At 43.5% G+C, this 9,106-nt stretch overlaps 1 pseudogene; it reads left to right on the forward strand.

Moving 5' to 3' along the window:
• Positions 1-7,329: 7,329 nt before the first annotated feature.
• Positions 7,330-7,947, forward strand: LOC138170880 (large ribosomal subunit protein uL16-like; annotated as a pseudogene).
• Positions 7,948-9,106: the final 1,159 nt, after the last annotated feature.

The raw sequence follows: 9,106 nt of genomic DNA on the forward strand, positions 1-9,106 counted from the left end.
GGTTGTTCCCCCACTGGGGTATATCTAGCCAAACAGCCGCCTGGGGCAAAAGTTTTATGCAGGGGTTACTATAATTCTTGTCATGCTCCGCGATCTGAAAGCATAGGGTCTTTGGCAAAATTATAGTCCTATTTTTGGTCTTTGGGGCCAAAGTTGGATCAAATGGCAGGAAGGGAAAATCCAGGCTCACATTGGTTGTGAATATGCGAGGGAACACCATGGTATTGTGTTTAACCAGGATCGCACGGGGAAAGGCAGTCAGGATGCCCCATCGGGGTTCTCCACTCGTGATCACCAACAGGGAAAGCAGCGCCAGAAGGGTAATCCACTCATGAGCCATCTCGGGTGGAGTTGAGTGTATTGCATAGAGGGCTTTATCAGCTGCATCATTGCCAGAGAATATAGGCCCTTCGGTGGACACATGAGAGCACACATGCATCACATAGAAGGGATGTGTACGATCACACAAGGCCTTTTGTAACTGAACTAATAAGTCAAGAACTGATGTATTCTTGGAAATATAGCCATCCTCTAGTCTAGGCATCAACTGGGCACAATACAAGCTATCAGTTATTAAGTTAAAAGAAACATCCCTATAAAGCTCTAGGGCTTGTAGAATGGCAAACATTTCATTCTTCTGAGTAGAACTATAAGGGGTAGTATACACCCAGGTGGCTGGGCGTTGAGGATCACATACAACGGCCCGATTCATTTTTGTGGCATCAGTAAACACATTGGGGCCCTCTACAGGTTGTGGGGAAACTATGGATCTGCCTCTGGCTAACTTCAGCTCCGCAAACATCCTAAGAATTGGAGGTGGATTAAGTCTTCCTAAGGGAACCGAAACCAAAAGAGTGGCCCAATTTAAAGATTCCTGGGCCAAAGCACGAACGGTTTCTGAGGGAATATTCATATTAAGCCTATAATCGCAACCAAAAACGGTGCGGCAATGCTCCAATGCTTGTAGACAAAAAAGGGCTAGAGATTCCCACTTATTAGCTAAGGTATTCTTTTGTGTTTTTGGATAGAGCCATTCGAGGCAGCCATGTTCTTGGAAAAGGCATCCCCAGCTTGGGCCCTCATCTGCTAGGACTTGGAAATAAATTGGACAAGCTGGTTTCACCCTCACTAGCCAGGTGTTTGTCCTTTTCATTATTTCCTCTATAGATTGTCGGGCAGATGGAGTCCATTGGCGGGGGGAGGAAAGGTCTGAATCTTCTCTAAGGATCTCATATAAGGGCTGCATTAAGGTTTATGGGACAGGCATTGTTGCTCTTAACCACTGAATGGCCCCAATCAATTTCTGAAAATCATTCAAAGTCACATATTTCTCCAAGGCAATAGGGGGCAGCTGCCGAACTACTTTGCCTGGAAAAATCTTATGTCCAAGATATTCATATGGATATTGTTTTTGAACCTTCTCTGGGGCTATCAGGAGGCCTCTATCTTGTAATCTCTGTATAACAACTTGAAGACATTTTTGTACTGCCGTCATGGTTGGGCCTGCAATCAATATATCATCCAAATAATGCATAATCATTAATTTTGGAAACTGGCCTCTAATGGGCTCTAAAATGTGTGCCACGTAATATTGGCACAAGGTGGGACTATTGGCCATTCCTTGTGGCAGTACCTTGAATTGATATCGTTGGCTGGGGGATTGAAAATTGGTTGCAGGCACTGAAAAAGCAAATTTTTCCCGATCTTTGGGGTGCAAAGGAATACTATAAAAGCAATCTTTTATATCTATTACAATCACCTCCCATTCTTGTGGAATGGCAGTAGGGGTAGGCAAGCCAAGCTGCAATGCCCCCATGGGCAATAAGCAGGAATTCACTGCTCTCAAATCTACCAACATCCTCCATTTTCCACTTTTCTTTCTTATCACAAATACAGGAGAATTATATGGGCTAAAGGAGGGTTCTATTCTTCCCTGTTGTAATAACTCCTGAACAATTTCTTTAAGGGCGATGAGCTTTTCTTGAGTTAGGGGCCACTGTTCAACCCAGACAGGGTCTGGGTTAGCCCATGTTAGTTCAGGGGCGTGGCTCATCTCAAAGGTGGCCCCAATTAGTTTCCCACTATGCTATCGGGGGTAGCCAGGGACAGGTTAAGTTGACTCAAAATGTCCCACCCCCATAAGGCATAGGGAAGATCAGTGAGGCACAAGGGATAGAAACGGCCCGTCCTCTCCTGAACTGCCCATGTTAAAGCTCTTGCTGCCCGGGGGGCTGCCTTTTTACCCCCGACCCCCATCACTTGTTGATCCAAACTGGTCAAGCTCCATTCAGTCTTCCATTGGCCTTGATTTATAACTGAGCAATCTGCCCCTGTGTCCATGATTCCTGTGAGGGGTATTCCTTCTACTAACACCTCAAGGAAGGGGCGGTCCGTTGTCACAGACCGCACCCAATACACTCTGCAGGCCTTCCCACTCTCCATAAACGGGGAATCAGACAAGGGCAAAGCCTTTCCTATTGCTTGGTTTCTTTGGATATCAATTGGATATGGGTGAGGGTTGGTCAAAATAATACTAGCTTCTGGACCCTCAGCAACTTGAGTATGGGTAATGAAATCAGTATAACCTTCAGGTCCTGTAATTAAGGCTGGAAATTTGTGAAGGCGGGAGGGTACAGCTAAGGTCTCCCAGGGGGCCATATGATAAGCGGGGTCTCTCTCCGCGGCCCATACCTTCACAGTCTCATATATCATGGGGCCGCTTTTTTATTTTTGAAGGGAGTGCCCCGTGGCCGGACCCCCCTTTTTGCCGTTTCCCTGGTTTTTGTTTCTACAAAACTTCGCAATATGGCCGGGCTTCCCGCAGCAATAGCAGTTGGGCGTGGCCTCACGAGTTGGGGCGCGGCACTGAGCCTTGACATGACCCGGTTTTCCACAATTAAAACAAACTGGTTTCTTACTCGACCCTAAGCTCATCTTTTGCAAAGCGGCCACTAAATTCTCCTCTCTCTGTTCCATAGCGGTCACAAGGGCCTGAATGGAGTCTTCCTTAGGGAGATCCATTAACTTATCTATGATCTCTTCCAGGGGGGCCTCGGGGGGTAAGGTAGCCAGGGCAGCGGCGCCCTTCAGCTGGAGGCCTTCTCTTATCAATTGTTTGATTAGGAGTTCCGTGCCAGGGCCAGTCCCCATTACCCGGGCTATGGTCTCCTGGACTTCATTGACAAAGGAAAGGGGGGACTGTTCGGCTTTCTGTCTAAACCCTACTAGCTTAGCCCCGCCCTTACTTCCCTGTTTGGCTCCTACTTTTTGCCATGCTGCCACGTGGGCTTCTCTCACTGCATCCGTCTCATTTTGGCCGTAATTAGCTTGTATGCGGGGCTCTGAGTATATCCCGGCCCCGCAGATAAGATCTACGGCATCCTCCGGAGGGTTATATCCTCAGGCTTTTACTAGTTTCCTAGCCTCTCTCCGGGTTTGAGCTTTAAAAGCCAGGTGTAAGGCAGGCTCAAGGCAGGAGGCGGCAACTTCATCAAAATCTGCCGGGGTCCAGGGGGCAATAGCCAGCATGTTACGCAATAATCTCTGCACATATGGGGCAGAAGGGCCATATTTGGTGACTGCTTCCTTAAGCTCTTTTAACATCTTATAGGGAATGGGAGCGTATTGTCGTTGTCCAGACAGTGGGTCAGTAATAATGGGGAACATATCCCACTCTTCCCATTCTACCTCTTCTCCCCTCTCAAGTGCATGTTTGAGGCTTTTAGTAACCACTCCCGTAGGTGTGGGGCTTAAGTTATCTATCTGCTTCTTGAAAGTGATCAGGCCTCCGGCAGGGTTGAAGGGAGGAGGACGGCTTCCTTCCACCCATTCGGCAGCCCAGGCGGCCGCCTCCCATGTAGGGACTTCCTCTTTTTTCCTAGGCGACGCCCTGTAGGCGTCGAAGTCATGCACTTCCTCCTTTCTAATTTTTGCTGCGCCACCGCCTCTTCCTTTCCGGGTTCTTGTTCCCAGTGAACAGCGCGCGGAGCCAGCTCCTTCGCTGTCGCCATCTTCCTCGCCTGCTAATTTTCCTTTCCGGGTTCTTGTTCCCAACGAACAGCGCGCGGAGCCAGCTCCTTAGCTGTCGCCATCTTCCTCGCCTGCTAATTTCCTCTCTGCCTTTCTCATCTCCTCCCATGGATATTGAGGAGGTCGGCTAGTTGACTCCTCCTCTGACTCCTCACCAGAGGAGCCTGCTAAGGATGTCCCAACTTGAGTACTCACCGGGCAGGACAGGGGCAAGGGTTTTGGGTTGAGTACCGAGTCCACCATTCTATAAACGTTGAAATCAGTTGGGGTTAATGACCCCGGGTTTGTTTCTTCATACGAAGCCATTTGTTGTCCCACCACGGCCCATCTGCCTGCCTGCACCCCCGCATGTTGTATCCAGGGGCAGATGGTCCATATTTTTTCTACAAACTGGCGGCACGTTCTTATTGGTATCTTTACGCCGCCCTTCGCGCATATCTTATAAAGCTGCGCGGCAATAACTCCTTTCTCCTTGGGTAAAATTGCGGGGATACTTATTGCCCCTGCACTCATTGCCCCTCCCATCTTCTCAAAGGTACTCTTTTACTGATGAGGCTGTCTGGAGAGCTAGTTACAGCCCAGACGGTCTTCTCGGACCCTACCCAGGCCCCACGTTGGGCGCCAGTTGTGGTGGGCTATTGATATCCCGTCCTCTTACTTACCCATGGTAAGTCTTCAGTCGTCACCGTCACCGGCCTCCTAGGAGGAATTACCAGACAGAATACCCGAGGTTCGCAGGAGTTGTTTATTCAGGCTCAGCTACATCGCGAATGCTCTGAACTTCCGTATCAGGACAACTTATAGGGACACATAGCCAATCATCTTCTACAGCTCTATTCATTACCTTTTAAGGTCATACATCAAGCAAGCAGGCACTAGCCCATATACCATTACTCCCTGGCCCCCAACAAAGGGTCAATGGAGAAAATAGAATAAGTGAGGGGGCAGGACAGCATTTAGGGAAATATAGTTAGTCTTTCACAATATAACTATTATGGAAACATTTTGCATAACTACACATGTACAGTCTATATTGAATTGCTTGCCTTCCCATTGCAGGTTTGTGTGAAGGGAAGAAGGTAAAGAATCTGGAAATCAAAGTTTTAAAAGCAAATGTTAAAATTAAAAAAAAATTCTTTTACATGCAACTGAGAAATAAGATATACAGACACTGGGGTATAGAAATCCATCTTGCCCTACTAAAAAGTAGGGAGTGGGATGGGGGAGGATATGAGAGAACAGTCTGGGGAAAAGGTTATTTTGTAGGCTGGCTATATTGGGGTGGGAGGTAGGGGAAAGACAGAAAAAAAAATTGTGACTCAAAATCTTGTGGAAATGAATGTTAAAAACTATAAATAAATTTTATTTTTTTAAACATAAAAAAAATAAAAGTATTAATTTTTTTTGCATGCAGCTGGGAAATAATATATGTAGGCCCTGGGGTATGGAGATCCATCTTGACTTACCAGAAAGTCAGAGAGGCCATGGGGGAAAATATAGGAGAGAGCAATTTGGGGGAGGTGGTATACAGTGAGATCACTGCTTTGGGGTGGTGGGTAGCGGAAAGATGGGGAGAAAGTTTGTAACTCAAAATCTTGTGGAAATGAATGATATACACTAAAAGTAAACATAAAATTAAAAAAACAATCTGGATCTCCTTTTTTAATTGATTGACTTTCTTTTCATAATCTTGTTTTCTTGAATTGTTCTTTTTGTGTTTGATTTTTCCTCACTCTCTCTCATTTGATTTTTTTTTTGTTTTTGTTTTTTGTTTTGCTTTTTGGAGGGGGGAGGCAGAGCAGTTGGGGATAAGTGACTTACCCGAGGTCACACATGGCTAGTAAGTGTTAATTGTCTGAGGTTGGATTTGAACTCAGATCCTCCTGACTCCAGGGTTGGTGCTCTATTTATTGCACCACCTACCCAACCTTCTCATTTGATTTTTAAATATATTTTTAAGTTCTTCTATGAATTCATTTTGGACAGGTGACCATTTAATGTTACCCTTGGGTAGAAGCGAGTTTCTATGCTTCACTACCCTCCTCTGAAGATGAACCCTGTTCTCCATTAGCATAGTAGCTCTCTATTTTTAGATTCTTTCTTGTTTGCCTGTGCAATGGTGGGTGGGGGAAAGCTGTGGATATTATCCCTGGCCCCAGATCTTCTTTCATTTGGACTCTCTGACCTTGATCCCAAACCAAGAGCTTCAGCCTCTGGTAAGTGACCACAGCAAATGGTGTCCCCACCCTACTGCTTCTGCACTCATCAGGCTTAAGCTGGTTCCTTCTCATCCAGTCCCATCTCTACAGCACAGCTTGGTCTGGCATTCCCAGTCAGCTGAGTTTCACTTGATCTTCATAAACTCAGACACCCAACTTTCCTCATTGTTCTTGGGGTTAAACCTTCCTGTGTCTTGGGGCTGAAGCAGGCTCACATCTGAGGTAACCCTAGGGCTTGCAGCTTGTTGGTTAAACTTTACCTTGCCTAGAGGGATTTGCTCTTCACAAGGACCAACCTGGAATTTTTTTTCTAATCTTTGAAAATTTTCAAATCTTCTAAAAATGTCCCAGGATTTCTGTTCTGCCCTATCTCTTATTTATTTTTACCTCTATGTTTGCCCTGCAGCACTGTTTTATCTTTTTTGTGCAGCAAAATCTTGAGAACTGGGAATTTTCTCACCTACCCTGCCATCTTCCTAGAATCCTCTTGGCAAGGGTATTATTGATCAGACTTTCTTGGCCTACTACCTAAAATACTATTTATTGAAAACTCACTGAAATAATTTTGTTATTTAGGGCTTGAACTAAAACTGAAATATTTGTGAAAGATCAGCTGAAAATGACACAATTCAACTAAATTTTACATACTTAAACATACTATTAGTCATAAATATCAAATTATAAATCAATTACTCATTTAGATTTTCAGAAGCTCCAGCTGAGAAAACAAATGAAATTATTGATTTCAAGAAGCATATACAAAAAAAGGACCAAAAGAACAGAAAACTTTTACTTGAAGTGTTGGAAAGAACACACCTTTTACTAAATTCATTTTTTGTCATTTATGGAGACATTATCAATGTTAAATAGAAGTGCCCCAAATGTTATCCCTGATAGTTGTCTTGAATATTGGACAATTTTTAGCAGAGTTGGAATCGGTTATTTGTTACTAATACTTAAGCACTTCTTGTTTAACAATACTGCAAAAACACATTTTAAAAAACATAGCAGCCCTTCCCCTGTGGCAAGATACAGTCCTTGATGGTGCCAACGCAAAGAGCCTTCGTCCTGCCCGCTGCTATGGGTACTGTAAAAATAAGCCATACCTGACATCCCATTTCTGCAGGGGAGTTCCTGATGCCAAGATAAGAATCTTTGATCTTGGTAGAAAGAAAGCAAAAGTGGATGAATTTCCATTGTGTGGCCACATGGTGCCAGATGAATACGAACAGCTGTCATCCGAAGCCTTAGAGGCCGCTGGGATCTGTGCCAACAAGTACATGGTGAAGAGTTGTGGCAAGCATGGCTTTCATATTCATGTGTGGCTACATCCTTTTCATGTCATCCACATCAATAAGGTGTTGTCATGTGCTGGAGATGATAGGCTCCAGACTGGCATGTGGGGAGCCTTTGGGAAGCCCCAGGGAACTTTAGCCCATGTAAACATTGGCCAAGTTATCATGTCGATTCGAACCAAGGTCCAGAATAAAGAACATGTGATTGAAACTTTGCGTAGAGCCACGTTCAAGTTCCCTGGCCCCAGAAGATCCACAACTCCAAGAAATGGGGTTTCACCATGTTCAATGCTGATGGATTTGAGGATATGATAGATGAGAATCAACTTATTCCTGATGGCTGTGGAGTTAAGTACATCCCCAGCTGTGGCCCCTTGGACAAATGGTGGCCACTTCACTCCTGAGGGGTGTGTGCTGTGACATATATCCTTACGCAGGCATAAATAAGATAGATAATGCTAAAAAAAAAAACCAGATCAAATAGATGTATTTATTTTATCACCCATTCCTGATGTGTTTGAGAAAACATTAGTGTTTAATGATCATTTTGAAATTTGTAAAGCTCTGTGTACAATGTTATATGCACAAGGGTAATCACTTTTAGTTTTCTAGACTTTGTTAACATAAGGCATGTTTTCTTATAATATGTTATCCCCAAATAAATCACTTAATCTTAAGTTTAAATCCATTTGGGGCAAATGTGGCACAATGAAGAGAAAGAAGACAACTGAATAAAATGAGAAAAAGATAAAAACAAAAGGAATATATTAAAGATTTCCCCCTACTTAAATGAAGCAAGAATTAGGACCAGATAGAGAAAACTCTATCATGTAGTAATGAAATAATAAGGAAAATTAACTTTAAACTTATTTTTAAGAGAAAGAGGAAATTGGTTTTGTGAAAAGAATAACATTTATTTCTTTTGAACAAATGGATTAAAAAAAACATTCAGAACTGCACTAAGGGCTGGGAATACAAAAACAAACACGTAAATGAACAAATAGATAGATAGATACATACATACATACATACATGCATACATACATACATAGATAAATAGATAGAAAGATAGATTCATAGATGATAGATAGATAGATAGATAGATAGATAGATAGATAGATTGATAGATAGATAGATTGATAGATAGATAGATAGATAGATAGATAGATAGATAGATAGATAGATAGATAGATAGATAGATAGATAGACCAGTCTCTTTCCTCAAGAACATGAAACATAGTAGTTAGGGTATAGGGGATTAAATTGATGCACCCTCTCCAAAAGAATGATAAAGTTAATTTGATGATTAATAATCATTCTTGAACCACAGGGAATGTAAGAAAAGGATGATGTGGAAGAGGTGACTGGAAAGGAAGCAGTGAAATGAAGCACAGACAGTCACCAATCTGCAATGTAAGGCTCTTGGGCCAAATTTCCTCTGAAGCATGGTCTCTTAAGGTTGGTGAGGACTCTGTGAGGAAAAGTTCAGTACTGAGGAAAGCATTTCAAAACTGTCTATTTGTCTGGGGTGGCCAGGTGGCTCAGTGAGTAAGAGCACTGGCC

Source organism: Petaurus breviceps, unplaced genomic scaffold (genome assembly GCF_028583685.1).
Source record: "Petaurus breviceps papuanus isolate PSGF00001 unplaced genomic scaffold, PetGlider_PUasm1.0 40, whole genome shotgun sequence".
Lineage (NCBI taxonomy): Eukaryota > Metazoa > Chordata > Mammalia > Diprotodontia > Petauridae > Petaurus > Petaurus breviceps.